Genomic DNA, 21,419 nt, shown 5'->3' on the forward strand with positions numbered 1-21,419 from the left:
TAGTTGTTTGGTTAGTAGGTTGCCTTACTGAGACCTCATATAAGGGGATTTTATTATCTCTTGCTTTTTATCACATCTCTAGGCTGTGTTACCAAAGCCTTAACTTTAACCTTGTAACTGTCTTGTTTAATTGTGGTCCTGAACTCCATCCTATGGTTTGTATTTTTTTGGTTTCCCTGTTTTGTTGCCCTGACTACTGGTAAGTGACTTGCTCTAGATGCTAGAGTGATAAGCTCCTTTTTATTTTCTTGACCTTGCTTTTGCTCACTTTATGGTTCCAGGTGCTGCGTTGCATTCCTGATGTTTCCAATACTCCTCTACATTGTGTCTTCCAGAGAGTACAGCTATGGGTGGAATGAAAAGATATAACCTGGTAAAATGTTGCATCAAAATTGCTCAGCTAAAGGTTGATTCTATCTGATGTCGATTAAGGAACCAGCTGTGGAAAGGACAAAATTCTTACAGGTAATTAGTCACAGCTGAACCTTGACCACAATTTCTAGTCTAAACCCAACTGTGGGGGTGGAAGCTGGAGCCACTAGGGTGAAGGTATGCTTAAGCTATGTGGTTTTTCTATGTCTTTTGCTATTGGATGGGAGTGCTGAGAGGTTGAACAAGGTAATGCTAGAAGCTTGCAAAAAGCTTTCAAGCAGTCAAACTGTATAACTCTTTGATAGTTAGTAACTCATACCTATACAGAATAATTTTGTATTTTGAATGAAGTTGGACCATCTATGTGAACTAAACCCACTGAATTAAATCAAGATTGGATACTTGCCCAGGAAAGAGGTGCTAAATCTGAAATACTTTGTGGAAATACTACAACCTGCTGCACAGCAAATCAGACTGTTAGTGTAATAGTCGTTTCTGAAATTAATCTTTGAAGTATGTGACAGATAATGATAGTTTTTCCAGAAGCAGCTCTCCAATGACTTCAGTGAAATTACTCATGACTGAAGTAGACACTATGTTTTGTAGATAGAATTTATGTATCTGTGCTTTTGCTCTCCTTTTGTCTAAGTTAGAACCCTGAAACTTCATTGACACATTAATTATAGTTTAGGTGCTATTCACCTGAAGTAATTCTTCTATTTGTAGTACACTTTCACAATTAAATCAAAGACATTAGGGTTGGAAGCAGTGATGTCCTGTTACACTCTTCTGTTCCCCAAAAATAATCGAAGAATTCTGTCTATGCTTTAAGGCCTAAGTTTAAACAGGAAGGATTGATCATTACTCCAGGTAAGAATCCAAATTCTTATAGTGTTACTTGCTAATAAATTCATTCCCAGGTAAGAGCTAGGCGAACTATGGAAAAAGGGAGCCCAGGAAACTCATTCCAAAGAGACTAGGATATCACAGGCAGAGATTTAAAAAAATTACAATGTTAAGCACACAGTACTGTGAGTAAATAAGTAGGAATGCCATCCACAAAAACTCAGATTCCATACCAGAGTAACACTGCCTTGGAGCACAATCCATCTTTTGTTATTACTAATTTTAAATACCTTAAACTGTTAAAGTAGGCTGATAACGTTATCCTATCAGGATGTGTTAGATAAAATATATGTGGACTAATTCGCATTTAAACTGTTTTTCATACCTTTACTCTTGGAAAGAGCTGGCTGCTACTTCTATGTGATGTTTTCTATCATTTTATTGTCTACTAGGGTAGCTAAAGCTAAGCTGCTAAGCTAAAGCTAAGCAGTCTGGAATCTTTACTCATCTGTTAAGTTGCTACTCCTCTTATCATCTTGCTTTCATTTTTAAGCACACTTCATATCTTTTCCCATATTATCTTATGGTACTAGCAGATCTACAAATGTCTTCCTGAAACTGTCATGTAGAAGGATACCTGGCACATTCTCAGGAAGGTCTCGGGACTTTACAGATAGAAGTGACCTGAATAGTGTGACCAAAGTACAGGTTGCAAAGCTTTTCTTCTTTGTGACCTGACTATTTAAAGTGATGAAAACTGTAAAATATTAGTTAAAAAATTGTCTGACCTGGTGTTTGGGTGTCTTGTAATGTTGGCTTAAGGTCGTTTTGCAAAACAAATAAATGAAATACCAGGGAAGTCTTCTGGGCATTTAGATGTGGGGTTTTTGGCACATGTATGAATTATGGGTGTTAAAAAAGGAAGGAAAAAGCCCCAAAACTTTCATTGGAAAAATGATTATTCCCACATTCTGTAAGAAAATAACAGTAAACATATTTGTTTTGAAAGACTGAAATCCTACATGTGAACTAGAATTGCGATTTCTGGAAATTAATCCTCTGAAGAAGGCCTTTAAAAATATAGCACATGACTCAGTAATGGAATAATTTAATCTAGCTGTACTATTTTAAATAGAGAAAACACTCTGTTTTTTCTTGGATGTATGCTGATTCTGAATGATGAGTGGCATGCCAACATTTTTAGCCAGTATTGTAGGTAGGTGTTAAGAGTCCTGCGAGGAAGCACCATGATATTACTAACCTGACTATAAGGCAAGTATTGATTAGGGTTATTTAGGGTTCTTCAGCCTCATTCTGTACAGTGAAAGTTTTGATGTGAATGATAAGATGGAAATGTGTGGAAACAAATGTGGCTCTGAGAGCAGGACAGAACATGATTTGTAAGTCTGTAACAATGTGCAAGCTAAAATAAGATAAAATGCCCACAGGAAATTGTAACAGGGCCTTTGATCATGGATATTAGAAAGTTAATGGGTAGGTATGACAATATCTCAGTGCACATTATCAGCTTGTTAAATGCTTGTATATATATGGCTTGTGCTGATACTAGTAATGCATTAATTTCTTAGCCTGGCTCTGAAAGTTACTGGACTTCAGTTAAAACAAAGTCTAGTATCTTAGTCACGAATGCATTAAAAATATGAACTGGCCAGTGTCCTAGGTTAAATGTCTTTTTTCTCATAAATGTATTAATCTTGATGAAAGTCTTGCAAAGATGACTTCTTAAATCTGGAGGGGATTTTCTGGTTCATTCACGTTCTACTTGCAGGAGAAATCAGGCTAGTCCTTGCCTATTCCCAACATAAAGGTAAATGACTAAAACCTGCTTATGTTCAACCCTCAGAATCTCATTTCTGCTTTTATTTAGCTTCATCTTGGGATAATGGGTGTTTGTTTACTTGGCTTTTGAAGCAGATTTAAATATAAATCAAGACTCTATGTGCTAAGACTGACCAAATTAGTCTGTGATTCAATATGTTGGATTAAAGTTAACAGCAGGTTTCAGCAGTATCAACCTCTAAGAAGGATGACTTTGTGTAGTTCTTCAGTGTTCAAAGAGTAAATGTTTTGATCTATAAAGAAATGTCGTGTGGTATTTCATTATTAAAAAAGAAGAAAGATTATTTTTGACTCTATCTCAGTTCATTTGGATTCTGTTTCGTCATCTGTATCATGGGATGTGTTACTACATTTACGTCTCAGAGATGTTATGAATGTTTTAATTAAAAATATTAGAGAAACTTGATTAAAACCTTGGATAATAATTGGTGGGAATGGAGAATCCCATGTCCTGGGGTTTTTTTTAATGGATATCCTGTAACTAAAAGAGGAAAAATAGGAAAACTTTCCAGAGATGTCTGGTAAAGGAAAAAAGGCACTTAATAGCTTCTAAAGTCAAACTGCTTTGGAAGAGAAAGGAAGCTGTGAGCTATTTACAGTGATTTAAAGTAGGATTTAAGTTTTCATAGAGTATAGAAGAATTTGGGTTTTCAATGTTAGCAAATTCTATTCTATGATCCATATGCTATTTTAAGATGAGAACAAGTATGAATCTGGGTTGTCTCCTGCTGAGTTAGTTTCTTCTGTGGTAGTGTTCAATGCCTCCAGCTATTTATTCAATACTACTAAATTAACCTCTAGGAACAGCAAGATTAGTTAAATTAAGGATGACTGGTGTGGGGGGTAGCTTCATGCTCAACTACTGTTTAAGTAAGGGCTTTGTTCATAAAGTAATTAATCACCATTTAGACACATTTCCTGCGGCTCTGTTTTAAAAAGTAGTACAGAATAAATTTTTATTCCATTGCTGTTCATTGTTCCCAGCTATTTGTTTATTTTGCCCATTTTAGAAACTGCCTCAGCCCAGATTCTGAGCTGGTATTAAGAGGATGCAATTACACTACATCCCTGCAGATCAGGATTGGAAAGCCGCTTGTGCTTAAGATACGCTTGATTTCTGTATTGTGAAGACTAGGATTTCTTGTTCTTCCTACTTCTTTGCTAAAGCTGTTCTGTATAGTGCACTTTCAGGTGCCATAATTGTTTGTGTTGCATCCACTCACTTTTAAAAGGATCCTATGGTGCAACTGCCAAAGGCAGGAAATGGAAAGGCTGAGCAGGCAGGGAACACTAGGATCTGCAGTAACTTGAAAGACTGGTTTAGGTGCAGTGGCTCTTTCTAGGTTACAAACTCATGCGGAAATAGGATCTGTCTGTTTGCCTTGAGGGAAGGCTAGATTCTGCCCAGAAGGCAATTAATACAATGCAGGGAGTCCCTGCCTCCTCTTGAAGTAGTTTAGCTCCCCTCTGGTGTTTGGCAGTAAAGGGTGGCACCTGCCAGTTCCAAGGATTATCAGAGGATGTCTTTGTGTTCAATTAGGGGCAGAGAAATACTGCTTTTTAACAGGGGTCAGTGACTTACCTAGACAAAACAAAGATTCAGGTATAGACTGTGTGTATGTTTAGAAGTAGGCTAGCAAAACAGCAATCTGTGTGAAGATTCAGGAACCAAACAGAAGCTTGGATTATACCTCCAAATAGTGAGAACAGCACCGAATCATAGAAGGAAGTAGAAAGTCACTCTGACTGCAATTTCAGTTGCAGTAATTTATGTACAGAAATGTGAAAACACTGCATTTAGGATGGGAACTAAGCACAAAGTACATGCAGTAGGCAGGACCCTATGCTCAACAAGATTGACAGAGAATGGAGGAATCAGGACTTTGTAAACAGAAAACGTAAAATTTAAAGCTTGCAATATTTGGCCCCAGGAAATAGCTTTTCCTACAGTCTTTAGTGGAACTTCATGCAGGAGTAAGATTGCTAAGGTCTAGGTTGCCAGATGATCTGCCCTAAACTACAGGCGTTTGTTTATAGTGCCTGGCACAATTTGAGTACAATGTTGGGAATGTAAATAGCTTAGTTAAGAAAAAAAAAATCAGCAGTAATTCCAGGTAAGCCAAACCAACTAGGCAGCAGCATAGATCCATCAGAACATCTGGCCAAAACAGGTTGGTCTTGCTATAGTTAAGTTAGGCACGCCCCAAATCTGAGCTATTGCCATTTTAGTGGGATAAACAGTAAAAAAAAAAAAAAAAAAAAAGTCTGACTTGTAGTTTAGGAAAGTGTTAGCAAAATCTTAAACATCCTTTCAATGGAAGGTTGGAATGTATAGCAGAATATGAAGCAGGTTAGGTAGATAAGTATGAAAATACCTGCATTTGCCCTTTACCGGGGGACACCATTACTAGGCTGTGACATGCACTTCTGAATGCATAAGTTGCTATAAATCTGGATTGCATAATTTAACATAATCAAACTTGTTTTTTTGCCTCCAGATTTAAAAGTCCTAAGTTTAGTAAAAATGTTTTTTATGCTGCAAAGCTGTTTTCAAAATATATGGAAAAACAAATCATCAGTCTGGATTTCATTCTGCTTTTGCTTACACTTGACAAAAGTTTTGCAACTGACTTTTAACAGGAGTTGGATTTGGCCTTTCAGATACCTGCTCAAATAAATCTTCTCAGAGCTTCCCTATTCTTAGTAAGTGAGGATTTAAAAAACTCTAACATCTGTTTGATATAATACTATAATACTTGCCCGAAGCATTGTCATGATTTATTTTGGAAGCATTCTAATATAGTCCTGATGCAGAAATGGTAGGTCAGTCAATCAGTGTTTGTTTCCAACATTTTGTTAGGATAACAAGTGTTCTATACCTTTTCATTTCCTGTCAGTGTGAGGAAAAATAATTGATAATGATTACCCCTCTGGTGTTTTCAATACAGTTATATTAACAGATTTGGATTCTGATCTAAACTGTGAAAATGAAGTGCTTGCACCCTGTGCTGGAATTATGAATGTCTTCATGATGTTAGAACATCTTCTGTTCAGAGGGTAAAGCTGAAAAAAGTGTTCCTGGAACATAACATTTTGGGTGAGATTGTAGAGGCCTATTTTAGTTCCTTTTGTTACAAGCATTATGTTGTGCTATCCTGTCTGAGACTGTCTTAGCCTTTTGAAATATATTTGTTATAGAAAGCAGAGTTACTCAGATTTCTTTTACTCCTATAGAAAGGAAAAAGCTCATGGAATCAAAATGTAAGCCCTCGTTCTAAAGTTAATCTCCAATATGGATGGATTTTAAAGCTGCAACTCAATAAAACCCCAACACCCACACCCACCCCAGTTTTCTTACATTAAATACAGTTATTAATAAGTAAATAATGAGAATAAAAGCAATTTTTTGAATGCAAAAAGGATAATGAAGGTTTTAAAAGCTATCTAATATTAACATTAGCGGGAGGACAATTGTTTTGATTGACACAAAGGAGACCGAACAAAGACCTTGTGAAGGGAAAAAAATAAATAAAAAGCCCCATGAGCTACTACAAATGAAGACTGAAGTCAAGCTACCAGAGCTGAGGCCTGTAACAGACTCAAATGCTATATGGAGTGAACACTAGTGGGAATTCACAGATAACTCTTTGACAGGAATATAGCCTGAAATGCTATCCCACCAAAATAAACTTCTTAGGAGTCATAGTGATACTGCAGCACCTTACACCTAGAGCTGAATTTTGGCAGAGAGGGTAGTCGAACGTTCATCAGATTAGATGGAGATTAGGTGGAAATTAAAGACTGTATTCATAAGGTTGTTCTTTTTCATCTTCAGTGATACTGGAAATTTTAGAGGTATGTGGAAAAGTATCAAGTTGACAGACACATGAAATATCTTTATTATAGGAGTGAGTACAGAACCTAAAGGCTTCTGCGTAGGGAGAGGACTATGCATGATACCCTGTAGCACTGAAGTGACAGCCTGTTATTTTTCACATATGCAGCCTCTAGCAAAGGCAGTGGGAAGAAAAAACACGTAACTGAACCACGAATGTAAACATTTTGCTTATATGTTTGTTTCTTTCTCTTGCCTAATTTGTTTTACAAGTTCTAGGTAGTGAAAATAAATTAGCCCCTTATCTGCCTTTCATACTGGAAATGAATAAATGACTTGCACAGTGTGTGTTGTTGTGTGGAATTCTAGAGAGGGAGGGATGTGAGCTAGGCAGCTGCAGATTACAGCTGGAGGTTAAAGCTGAAACTCAGTGGCCCTGATGCTCTTTTAGTTCCATGTGTCAATGGGAAAAGTCATCATGGCCATACTGTTTTTCTTAAGTTCTCTTAACTTAAAAGCTCCCTTGCTTTTCATGAACTGCAGCATTCCTGATTTTGCATAGCATGTGCCGTAGTCTTCAAAATACTAAGATGGTTTTTTATACTTTATCTCTCTCCTTTATTTTGTCACTGTTAAATATCTGTCAGGATTATGATGCCACAATAATGTTAATCATAAAGTTATGCCATCCTAAAGTAACATAGCTTATTAATAAGGTCCTCTGAGCTGCAATGGCATTGGTAATGCAATGCCTATACTAAATCAAAATGGAACTGGGTACCAGTAAAGGATTCCAACATTTACACTGCATGTTTTTTATAGGTCAATCGACTGCTGTTTCCTAAGTGTAATAGGAAAAGGTTTAGTAAATGTTAATATTTAGCTGAGTTAGGAAAACAGCACGTACAGCAGTAATAGCTGTTGACGGAACAGCCATTCTAGAAAAGCTGCAGTATGTATCTGTCAAATTTAAAGGAATAAATCTGAGAAGGCATTCTGAGAAAACATGCACACGACAGGACAAACTAGCTGAAAGATGCCAGAGAAACCTAGGCAGTAACCATGAAAGCAGTAACCACGAAAGCAGCTCTAGAGGAGATGTGAGCATGCTTTTCCTCAGCTTCTGAAATGATATATCATATGTAAAGCAGTTGCAAATATTTTCTTCTTTATTTGAAGTATTTGTAGTAAAAAACCAAACAACACCTCCCAACCCCCCTCCCAAACCAGGCCACGTTTTTTCCACTGTAGTAAACATAAATTACTTCAGAGCTTGCTATTATTGTGTAACTCTATGAGATGGAAATGGAAATTAATTAGAGACTTCAGTAGAAGCTGAAAAATGGTTAAGCTGCTATCCTGGTTGAAGGGATCAGGAGAATAATTTTTCTCCTGTGTCCCAGTGGAGTTCTACACTATTTAAACCCCGCTTCTCTAGGTGGAACCTGGGAGCATGGCTTTGTCTCTTCTCAGTGTGAAAAGCCTTGAGAGTTTCACTAAAAATGGAACTGAAACTATGGTTTGTCAACACCATTGAAATGCTGGGTGTGGGTTCTGTAATGTTAATTGTTACATCTTATCCTTATAAATCAGGTCTGTCCATGTCGTGGTTCAGCTTCAGTTTGCAACTAAGCACCACACAGCTGCTCGCTCACCCTCCCAGCCCCGCCCCCCCCACCCCCCCCGTGGGATGAGGGAGAGAATCGGAAGAGCAAAAGTTAGAAAACTCATGGGTTGAGATAAGAACAGTTTAATAATTGGGAAAAAATAATAATAATAAATTGTAATGAAGAGGGAAACAACAAGAGAGCGAGAGAGGAACAAAACCCAGAAAAAACCCCAAGTGATACAACTGCTCACCACCCACTGGCTGATGCCCAGCCAGTCCCCAAGCAGCGATTGCTACCCCCGGCCAACTCCCCCCAGTTTATATACTGAGCATGACATCACATGGTATGGAATAGCCCTTGGGCCAGTTTGGGTCAGCTGTCCTGGCTGTGCCCCCTCCCAGCTTCTTGTGCACCTGGCAGAGCATGGGAAGCTGCAAAGTCCTTGACCAGTGTAAGCACTACTTAGCAACAACTGAAACATCAGTGTGTTATCAACATTATGCTCATCCTAAATCCAAAACACAACACTATCCCAGCTACTAGGAAGAAAATTAACTCTATCCCAGCCAAAACCAGGACAGTCCATTTTCCAGTAATTTGACTACTGTGAAGAAAAGCACAAGAAAATAGTATGCAAGCCTTGGAAGATCAAAAAGGAAAGGCAAAGAGGATCCTGAGAAGGTAAGGACTGTTGCTTCTAGGGAAACCAGACATGGCAAAGCATGTGCAGGAAATGCAAGTGGAGATTTTACAGTGTTTTAGTGGAAATGTTACAGTGTTACAGCTGATGTTTACTTCTCAGGTCAGGTCTTTCTGCAAAGACAGGTCAGAAAAAAAGATATGGTGAGATTCAGAGGTGCAGTTTTTTCAGCTTCTTTGTTGTTTTATTTTTGGGTTTTTTTGTTTTTTCCTTCCAATGTATGAGGTGTGTCTGAAGGGCTATGGAGTCAGGTGTAAGGAAACAAAGAGCTTAGCCTGGAGATTGGGTTAATTGGCTTTCAAATGAGTTGCTGGGGCTCATGAGCATAGGAAAGGTAAATTAGAGGTTGAACTGGAAAGGGCATGTCCCTTGAAACCTGTGTTGAACCTATGTATGAACCTTTGACTCAGGGAGCTCTTATGAAAAGGTAAAAAGTAAGTGAAGGTAATATGCATGGAAGAGACATATTTGTTTAAGAGATGCCACAGAATGTAAGAGTTATTGAGCATCCCCAAGTTAAAAAGACTTTTCAGAATGAAGTACATAGATAGTTTTATATAATAAGAAAGAGCCATCTGATATTCATATGATATGTGTAGTATGCTCACTAATGAGAAGTGCAGCCAGGGCTATGTTCAAATGTTAAGAACTGGTTACTGCACCTGGAGAACTTTGTACTACAGAAATCAACATTCTTGCAAGTGGTATTGGCTGAAAATTGATTTGAGATCAGTTCTGAACCTGAAAAATAAAATGAGCTGGATATAGCTTTGTGAATAATAGATCCTTTGACTACACTTAGTGATTTATTTTTTGTTGACCTTATTAAAGTAATTGTATTGAATTACAAAATATATAATTAATTTATTGGACTTTTAGGAAATGTGCAGTCAAAACTGTAAAAACGAAATCATGCAATGTAAAATGCCATATTTGTCTTCTTCATTCCCTTCCTTCTCAATGTCAGTTATGCATCTGTCACCTGTATTGTGCCACCTGGAAGGTTTCAATTAATGTTTCTAACTTTAACATAAAGCATTGACATGCATCTGTTGAAATATTTATCAAGTTACTGGAACAAACGTGTCTACTAAGATTTATATAAAAGATGAGCAAAAGTTCTGCACAACAAATGCATATGGGTGGAGACACACACAGAGTAACCCATTGTGATATTATTAAAATGAAGCATTTAATTAAATTTTTAAAGAATTAAAGCTTTGCCTAGTTTTCAAAGAACTACGGGGAGGAAAAAAGTTATTAAACTAACTTCCTGTGATTACTCTTTAGTAAAAATTACAGAGGCTCTGTGGGACTTCACAACAAAAGCAGTTTGTGGAGCTACAATAAAAAGAAATCTAAGGTGCATCCAATATATCTAGACAGAGAAGATGACCTGATTTTCTCTACTAGATGACAGTGATTAATACATGAAGCTCCTCAGAAAGGAATCACACAGTGTGCTATAAAACTGAATTGATGTACAGAGTGAAAATCACATAGAGCCCTGAGGTGCAAAATGCTGAGAATGCTGATGTCCTCTTTCTTCTCTAGGAGATTGGGACCTCTAGCACCAGCTTCAGCATTCAGTCAACAGATTAATTCAGGTCACAAAAGGATAAGGAAGGGAGATGGAGCATCAGATTATGTGAACTTAATTTAAAACAGTTACTTTGGGACTCTGCCCACGGTGGAGAGGAGTCAATGTTTTGTGTTGAAAGTTTTTAGACACGAAGCAAAGGAGGAAATTTTGCCTTGCTTGTGAAGTCAAATGCTGGAGCAACTTTTGGGGCATATACTACTTCTTGTTATGAAACAGGGACAGAATTTAACCTATAGGGATCAGAGACTTTGAGTTAAAGGCCTTCTAAAAATTTCTGTATGCAGACTTGTTCTGTGAAAAACATGGATAAGAGTCTGGAACCAGTAAACCCAGAAAAACTAGCCAGATTTACTCTGGTATACTGAAAGCTGGAATTACCACATAGTTTAAGACTTTTTAAAAAAACAAAAATGAAACAACACAAAAAAACCCCCAAACAACGCCCCCCCCCCCCTCATAATACTACCACAATTGTCCTTTATGCTGCCCTGTGGGTCTACATATTGCTTCATTACAGTTATTCTGAACAGGGAATGGCATCTATTGTCAACTGCAGAAATCTGCTCTGTCTTGTGATTTCTGGCCAGTGTCAGGTGTATAAAGGGAAGCTAACTTTTCTATAACCTTTGTTATAGAACCTTTGTTTCTATAACCTTTGTTATAGGTTAACCTATAACCAAGTTATAACCCTTGATCTGCTTTTTCTATTTTGGTTGGAGTTGTCCTACTCTCTAACTTGGAGACATCTTCTCCGACTTTTGTGTGGTATAACAATCACCTGCAGGTATAGAAGAAAGCAGACTAGAAGCAACTAATAATCTGAACTCTGCATCCTGATTGAGAGAGTTCTAAGTGAACAAGACGCAAGCTAGTTGCAAGTTTGAGGTATTTTTATAGCCAAAGTTTTGCTTAACTCTTATTTGAGCATGTGCATCGGGGGGCAGAGTACAGAAGCTCAAGGAGAGCAAGACTACTCCTATGGTTCTTACAGTAAGCAGCTTAGAATTTCAAAGAGAAAGTTTGGAGGAGCTAGGTTTTGTTTATCTTCTCCCACTGTGCTACTTCAGACAAGTGAGCTGAGAAAAGGACTCATAATTCAGCCTTAACTCTTCAAAAGCAAGTGCTCTTTCCTCAATCCCACAGTTGACTCAAGACTCCCACTTTGAGGGCAGTTCTGCAATACTCATGAGAACATGCTTTTACTCTTTACAAGAAAGAGATCATTGGTACAATGGGTGTAATAATTTTTGTCTTAAGCCTATGGATAAGCATGAAGGAGCACAGGTGGCTTTTGAAGATTAGAAGTAGCTTGATTGTTAATTGCTACCTTCAGTTAGTCTAATCTTCCTTTTTCATACACAGTATTGCATTCTGGGTAGTAGTTTAACACCTTGTTATTTGTCAGCTGGCCTTCGCAGAAACCTTTCTTTGCAGCTTTGCTGACAATGGGCAAACCAAATATAATAGAACTTGTTCGATGTTTATAAGTATAGAGCAACACTACCTAACAGCTACATTTAACAAGTATTTGAAAAATGAATTATTGATAATCTAATTGAAATGAGAAGGGTTCTAGGATGGAGGACACAGAGTAGCAGTATCTCTCTAGTAGCAGAAGTATTGGAAGAAACAAATACAGTGATACAAACTAGATTATGTTGCTTGGTAGGTAGGAAATACTATCTTCTCTCTGAATAGCTGAGCAGGTACCCAATATATATGAGAAGGCTTGAATGATCTAGATTTTCAAAACAGCGCAAGTTCTCTCTTCTTACAAGACTTTCATCCATCATTTAACTGAGCAAACTGTGATTTATTACTTATTCAGAGCTGATTTATACATTTACTGTGTTCATGAGATTTTGGTTGCTGACAGACCTGAAAGAAAGGCAGATGATCTAATGTTTTCCCATGAGTATAATGAATCATTAGAATGAATTAAAAAAAAAAAAAAAAAGCCCAGATAATGGACACAAATTAAAATGAAGCCGTAACATCTCTGGTTCATCAGTTAATTAGATGATTAAAATAGCAAAGAGTTTTTCCCTTTCTCTTGGGAATGAAAACCCAATCTACTTGTATCTGTTATTCACAAAAGTGGTGTGTGGGGGTTTCTTTTAGACAAAACAAAAGAAAACAAAAACCCCAAACAACTACCTACAAGCAAACTACCAAACTGTACAATTTGGTGCTGTGATCAATACAAAGTGTTTAAAATTTCAACACAGATTACCAGGCTGGACTTCAGAGACTCTAGGAGAAGCAAGCTTCAGCTGATGTTGTAGGTACAAGTGCTCAAGTCTCATTATTACATCTTTATTTTAACAGCCATTTCCTTATTTTTCAGACTAGCATTATTTAATGCAAATAGTAATCTTGTATTGATCTAAAGAAAGAGAAAACCAAGTATGTTGATAGTTCATGTTATAGTACTGTTGCCACACAAAATAAATATGAATTTTGAGGGGAAAAAAATTTAAAGAAAAAATTCTTAATTCAAAAATTTTTTTCTGGCTTCAAATTTCAAATGCACAAGCATGTTATTTTAATTAAGGACGACTTTCAGTGCATTTTTTGTGGCATTAGATATCTGTAGTTGTATGTTACCCAAGTTTTGGGTATGGGGAAATGGGTGTGAATACAATTTAATAAAATAACAAAAAGATTGTTTTTAATATATTTTCTCTGGACTATGTAATATGCAGAATGAGATGCATTGGAACTACTCCCTAGGATAAAGTTATATGATGAAGAAAAAGCTTTACAGGCCATATTTACAAAATATAGGTGTGAATACTTAAACACCAACTCTGGTTTGAAGATAGTCAGATGTTTAGTAGAACGTTAGTTTGTAGTCTGAAACAGTACCTTAAAAAATCTAATGCAATCCCTAGCAATAAATACTAGGGAATGCTGAGTAAGAAAATTTAGTTCTCTGTGTATCCTGCTTGTGGTCATTACGGAAATACTCTGAATTTTTGTGTCTGTGCTCAAATAAAGGTGCTGAAAATTTAGAAGGTACAGAGAAGAAGCATGGGTTAAAAAGAAAAAAAAAAAAAGATTCAGGGAGCTCAAACTGCATGTTTTTTCTGAGAGCGCACTGCAAGGTGATCAGTCTACAGGTAGCTCAGTGTGAACAGATGAAACTATTCTTTAGATAGCTGATAAAATATAGTTAGATCTCATGTTTGGAAGTTAAAGCTAGACTAATACAGAGTAGAAGTAAAATATAAATATGATGAAATAGATTTTAACTATGAATAATTGATTAAGTATCATTTTGGTGGATTCTCCACCACTGGAATTCTTGAATTGAATATGGGATGTTCCTCTGGTATATAGTATTTAGACCAAAGAGGAATTACTTGTTTTATTTCCATTAGAGGAACTCTACTGTTTATCTGTGTACTAAAGCAATATTAATAGTTTCTTACAACTATCTAAAGTGAAAGGCAGCTACTGAAGCAAGACCAGCAATTACGGAGTCCAATTAAGCTTAAATAAATCCATACCAATATTTATAATTCATCTTGCTGATTAACTTTGTGTGAGTTTCTTGTACTATATTATCCTGGACAGCTTTCGTATGTTATGCTGATTCTAAGAACAGAGAGAAAGATAGAAAAAATAAAGTAGTCAGGGTTTCTTGTGCCAACATTTTAAATACTTACAAAAATTTATAGGAACAAAGCAGACTGGTGTTTGTTACCTAGAAGGAAGCTCTTCATATACATAGATGTCGTGTGGATTTAGTCATTACATCTGCTTTGATACTTGGGCATAGAAAAACCTCTGTAAACACAGACACACAGAACAAAGCTTTTAGGTGGACTTTTCTATGTTAAAAGCTCTATTAGAGTGCTTCTCAAGTGCATTCTTAAGAAGAAAAATTAAATTACAAAAGAGCCTTCTGATTAAAAAAATTATTGTACTGGGTCTTCTGAAGAAATTTGAGTGGATTATTTTGCAAAACTGGCCAATTTTCAAGGAGCAGTTATCACAGCAGGAAAGGCTATAAGTTGTAACTATAATAATATCTCCACAGGCATGATAAATGTATCTGTGATTGGACCAATTGGGATTTCATGGTCTGAAGCATTATGAATTTGTCAGTTCTGTTCAATTGTTTCCAGCAAAGTGACTCCATCATATTGTTCATGTTATTTGAAAAAAAAAAAAAAAAATCAAAATGAAAGGGTTTAAAATTAGATTGTGTACTGACTCCAGGCAATTGGTCCTTGTCCAGAATCATTTTCCTATCTGTTGATAGATTCTTGCTGTAATATTCACAATCCATTTGTGGCTAGTCATAGCCCATTAACCATCTGTTCCTCTATTAAGCAACTTTCTTTTTATAATGTAAGCATTTAATTTTAATAAACTTCATCTGCTAAGCATTTATCTTACACATAATAAGGAACTGTTTCAAACATGGTCACTGGGCCATATAAAAGTAATAATATTTTTGATGAACTTCCTTGGATATAAAAAGGGAAAGACACTATTAGAATAGTTTGAAAATCTGAAAGTATTTAAAACACAGATTATTGTAAATAAGTACTATATCTTTAAAGTGTGACATGAACAAAAAGTTTCACATGCTGAAATATTTGTCTAATTTAACAATACATTAATAGAAAGTGAGCTGTGGAGTGTAGCTTCGGTTTTACAGATTACACTACAGCAAAGGTAAGATCTGCTAATAAAAATATTTATAAAACACTTAAAATATGAGGTATAGATGTATAGTGTGTTTTTACAAATTCATTTACCTGTCTTTTGTTTAAGATGATTTGGTGAACATAATGAAAAATATCAACTAACAGCTGTTAAATTATGTCTATGAAGTTTAAAATGCATAGCATGCAAGAGGCAGAAAATAACAGAACTAAGATTGCTGGAGTGACCTTTGGTTTCAAAAGGTACACATGGCCATTATGATAATCTTTAATTATCTAATCATAATTTATTTCTGACAAATTCTAAATGAGACAGAACTCCCACAGAAATTCACATATGTGCCAACCTGTAAGATTATGGAGGAAGACTTGGGCTTATACTATTTGAATTTTCCAGTAGCAACAAAATTACTAGTTTTCTTTTGCGGAACACTATGTTTTTTTAAATTTATTTATATAGAATAATAATAGAACTCACTTGGGCTATGAAGACTGAAGATCCTATGTGTAATTTGGAATTTCAGTTAGCAGAAGCTCACCAGCTCTGGTCAGTTTGTGCAGAGCTCATCCTATTCGCCTGTCACCTTAACCCAGTCTCTGTTTTTCTCAACACTGAAGTCTTCATCTACTTACCAGTCATCTTGGAAAAAACAGTGTTTATCCTGTTCTTTTATTCCTTTGTGGTTTTGCTTCCTTTCTTATTTCCCACTTACTTTGTTTCTTGGCTCTTCATTTCTTTCACTTATTTTCTTGTTTAAAGATGTTCTCCTGCAGCTTCCACTGCAGTTGGTCTGGTTATCATAAATATGAATACTGTCTTCACTCCAGGAAAATGTTTGACTTCCTATTTTGAATTCTACTGGAAATAGTAAGGTTATAGACAAAAATGTCTTGTTATTGTGTTAAACAATAACAGATAAACAATTTAGTTTAAGTAAAACAATGTCTAAAAGGATTGCTGTAGCAACATAGAAGAATCAAGTCTTGTAGAAAGGACTGTGGAAACTATGGCATTCATATTCCCTGGGAAGTTCTGAACATACATATATTTTTAAAATTTTCTCTTGAAACAGAAGAAAAACTTTCCATGGGATGAAATTTCAGACACTTCCGTGTTTAAAAGTGAAAACATAGTGACCCTGTGGTTTTAAGTATTTGGACACATCTAGAAAAAGAAGTTCCTATAGCAAAATTTTGTGAATAAATGAATCTTGTTCCACTCCCTTTGAGGCATGGACCTTATCATTCTGTAACTTTTGAATCATGTATCCAGTCTGGGTGAAACTGAACAAGGGATAAAGGTCTCAAAGACTAAGTTCTACCATATTTTACTAAAATAAAGGGCTGGCAGAGAAGAGAAGCTTCCACAAAGATGTTGCTAAAAGAGCTTAGTGCTTATTAAAAATTAAATTCTATGGAAATTTAGCCTTATGCCACAGAGGAAGCCAATCTTCATTTGTTTGTGGTTCATGGAACTATTAGATTGATTCAGCTCAATTTTCTATTGTTGGCAGTTGCAGTGCCTTTAGAAAGTCATAGCACAGGAATCGGATGGAATTTGAAGGAGCTATACTCTCAGCTGTGAGACTGTTTAATGGTTTAGAGTCTTTAGCTTCTTAAATTTCATCTTGTGTATAACTGAACTTTCAGAACAAATTCCCAGTAGTTTAATGCTGAATTTTATTTTTTTAAGCTCCTATAGGATTCCAGCAGTGAGACATTGGTATAGTCTGATTTAAAGGTTTAATGGCAGCCAGAAAATTCTGGGTTAATAACAATACTAGAAGAAACAAATAATACACCAGGAAAAGCACCATATGTGTCTAGATTTCAGAAAACATTCTCTCCTTCTGTTGTTCCTGACCCCATTGTATTGTGCTTTTTATTTTATTAGCACCTCATGTCACCCCCCTCATCTTTCTTCACATATATATATTTGTGAATGTAAAACATTCTTCTTCCCAGCTAGCTGCTCTGGTAACGTTCAGCTCTCTATCTTGGTGACCAAGAATTTGGCATCAATTTTTCACTGAAGGAGAAAATATATTGCTAATGAAGTTTTAAAGCTGTGATACTAATTCTGATTTCAGCTCTGTTTATCTTCAACACTGTATTTAAAAGAAAAAGAAAGGAAGTTATCACCTCTCAGCTATGTTTTAGGTCAAGCCGATACATGCAGAAGGAACATGATAAAAATGGAGATAAATATTGCAAACAATTTCAGGCAGAAGAATGAGGTTGAATGAACTCCTGAGTACCCTCCCAGCTCTCCACCAGTTCAAAGAGGGGAAAAAAGCTGAAAACTGAAAGAACAAAGCACACACAGAATCTGGCCTGACTGCTTTCAACCTCTGTAGATGTATATATGCTTCTGTTTTCCTAGGCCAGCGAAGGTGGTCTTGGAAAGCTCTGCATTGAAGTTGGGCTGCACAAGCAGTTTGGAAACATACCCCAGATCTGTAATTGAAGTACTGTGTATTTGGAATTAAAATCCATAGCTGATACTGAAGCCCACTTCCTACATAGATTTTGGTTCAGAAGAAAGATATTTTATCAGTAAGACATAAAAATATGTCCTAGTACCAGTTAGAAAGAATGTTGGTTCCATGCTAAATAAAGTCAAGTCAAAATAAAATGTCAAATATGTAGGTTCATTCCTTTTTTCTTTTTTTTTTTTTTTTTTAATGTGTATTCAACAATAGGCCTTGGCATCAAATATTTTAGACCACACTCTGAAAACTTAGTGTGTAGACATGCACTTATCAATGTCAGGACAGGGACTTTGTCTTGGACATTCAATGGAAAAACGATATGAACCAAATTCAATTTTACTTGGGTTAATATTGATTTAAACATTTGCCATCTTCTTGCTTTCAGAGTTGCCCATTCACTTCAGAGAGTATGATCAAAAAGTTCTCTCATCCTGAACGAAAGTACTATTCATCTCATACAACATTAAGGGCCTCAGCAGGTGTAAATTGGCTTTGCTCCATTGAATTCAGTAAAACTGTGTCAGTTTTCCATGGTTGGCAATGTGGCCGTTTTAACTTACAGAATAGTGCAAAGACATCTTCAATCACAAGGTTTAACGAAGAATTAATCTTTCATCTGAATGTTGCCCTAACTCCAACCTTGGCTGTCCTTCCCCTGAGCTCTATAGGCAGCATCAGCCTCGTGATACAAGCAGCCAACTTTTATTGCTTTATATAGCTGTTAAAATCAGAGATATTTTTTTTCTTAATTTATAGAGTGTTTGTAAATGAAGTAGAGTTGTTTTTTGTTGAAGGTTGCTTAATAGACTTTCCTTGGGAGTTGCTATAGAAACACAGTGCAGTAATTGAACCTTAAAGGTGATGTCTCTTTTGTGTTGAAAGATAATGCATGCAAAGGGAGAGAGTATAGAACTCCTTTTACTAAATCATTTAAGGTATGTCTAAGAACGGGCATTAAAAGTGGCAAAATTCCTGGTTGTTTTTTTTTTTCAAGTTCTAGTTAAGTAAAATGTGCAAGATAAAGACCTGTTCAATCTTTTTTTTTTCTCTCAGCTGTTCAAGTAAAAAGGAACACACATATTCCTCAACTCCAATACAGAATTTTAAATGTATATTTAAGCTGAGTATGCAATCAACATTTGACTCCCCAAGAGTGAAGTCTGCTTTCTCTGGAAGTGCTGCCACTCCAAAGGGCTGCACTTCCATGCAGAAATTTGTAGTCATTCACTTGGACACAAGATCATGAAAGAAACAGCTTTGTTGCACACAGTGATGTTCAGAAGTTTGACTTTAGCATAGCTGGTATCAGTGGCAAGGCTTGAGCACCAGTTGTGTCTCAGCTAGGATAGATCTGGACTGAAAAAGTATATATTTTCCAGGTTTGACTTCTAAGGGTTGCATTGTGTATTATCATCAATATCAAAACTAGGTAGCGGGATAGTGACAAATTGCACTGTCAGTTATTTTTCCCCATCTGAATTGTTGTAATCTACACATCTAGGCAAGTTTCTTTCCTACTAAGAAATGCCTGTTCAAACCATCAACTGATCTATTTCCATATTCTCCAGTATTTAGCAGTCCCTAATGATACTAAACCATATTTAAGGAACCTGTGTCCTTTGACTTTACACTCTTTGCCACGGACTGTGGTGCTTCTCATGCTGCACTATGTCTGCCTGTATAGCAGTGTCCCTGTAGCAGTAGTCTTAACACTTACTGGTGACAGTGACACTATGATACTCTTAATTCTTTGTGTTGCATGTTCAGTTTTGCATGTGATGTCTTCAGATTTGTATGGCGAATTGAATTAGTTATATCCACAAATCAGTTCATGTAATCTATCTGGCTTCAGTTGAGGTTCTGCTTAAAAACATTCCTGCAAACTTAACAGAAAGGACTAAAGAAGAAAAAAGTAATGCAAAGAAGTCTGACTTTGTAGACAACATACACCACTGGAATTTTGGCAGAATAATGTTCCCCAGAACAAAAGGTTAGGATGGTAAGTATTTTGGTGTATAATCCAGGGCTTGGGGATATAATAAACAAAAAATTAAGTGGAGCTTGTTTACCAATATTGCACCTGTTTAAGCCATTGCTGAGACAGAAATTGCAAGTTTGGTTTCATTTAGCTGTAGTTCAGAAGTGACATTATGGATATGATGGTGTGCTAAAGGACATGACTCTATAGTACACATCATTTAGGAGCACAGTCGGAGCAGTGGGCTTTTCTATCCTTGAAAGCTGTGTAACTAAAGATATAAATTCTGAGGTATGCCAGGTCACAGCTGGAAAGAAGGCCAGAACTGAGATACATTAGATGCTGTTAAAGTTGTGAGAAACGTGAAGTATGAGGCATCAATTTATGTAATTCTGAGCCTCTTTCTGCATTCAAAATTCAGTCACCCACGTTCAAAAAAGAATCATGATGCTACAACTTGTAAAAATGGGAAATACACAGGTCTTCGAAGAGGAAAATCACAAAGTGTTTTACTGTGCTGTTTCATAGATTAAGGATATGTGTGGATTCTGTGAAGAAGGTACAAGAAGTGGAAGGAATAAAAGTACATCTGCTGACAGAAGAATAATGGAAAAATAATATTCTTAGGTTAAATCTTTATCATTCTGTAAAGTTATTTTATACTCTGAGTCCTATACTTGAATGGATTTTTAAATGAATACAGGAAGAGATGAGACTTTTAATAAGGCTGATGTTAAGGTGAAATGATGCACGCTGGTTTTTAGCTTCATTGAAGACACTTAAAACTCATCCTTAATAATGTGGCAAAATCCTCAGTTTTTGTACAGCATGACAAAAAGATGGTAACGTATTTTGCTTTGGAATTGGCTTTGATGGATGCTGCCAGAATACAGAGAATATTTTCCTCTTCAGGAGAAGTCTTCAAATAGTTTTCTTATTTTTATTTTTTGTTACAATTTGAAAACAAATCTACTCGAACATTAGGAGCTCACTGCAAGGGTCTGGCATTTAAAATTTGGCCAATTCAATTTATGGCTTATGTGGAATTGTCTGATTTTATAGAATTTAGGTTCTTGCAGTTTTCTGTCCAAAAGATCAGCTTTAGAAATGTTTATCATTGCAAGAAGATATAGTGATATACAGTAAAGGAATGTGCCTTTAGTATTTAAATCTACCACTGATTCTGTTCAGTGGTCAGTGGAAATTAGTTGGGTTTGTTCATTCTTAATCCTCCAAAATCTGAGTTAGTTTGTGTTGTTCAGGGTCTTTTAATGAGTATCAGAATATTATGGCAAGTAAGATGCCAGATCTATCAGGGCCCATAACCAGGGATACAGGCATGTTCTTCAGCTGAAACAGAACCCAAACCATAATGTTGATCCTTTGCATGGACAGAAAGAGAAGCATAAAACCAACACTAACTTCATCTGTGGTAGTGGAACCC

At 36.2% G+C, this 21,419-nt stretch overlaps 1 long non-coding RNA gene across 1 annotated transcript in view; it reads left to right on the forward strand.

Annotated features, from left to right (window-relative positions):
* Positions 1-21,419, forward strand: part of LOC140646975 (uncharacterized) — a 154,549-nt gene that overhangs the window by 94,711 nt on the left and 38,419 nt on the right. The window contains exon 2 of the long non-coding RNA XR_012040620.1: positions 282-465. This is a non-coding gene — a long non-coding RNA (uncharacterized lncRNA). The remainder of the gene's footprint in view (positions 1-281; positions 466-21,419) is intronic.

Source organism: Ciconia boyciana, chromosome 2 (genome assembly GCF_034638445.1).
Source record: "Ciconia boyciana chromosome 2, ASM3463844v1, whole genome shotgun sequence".
Taxonomy (NCBI): Eukaryota; Metazoa; Chordata; class Aves; order Ciconiiformes; family Ciconiidae; genus Ciconia; species Ciconia boyciana.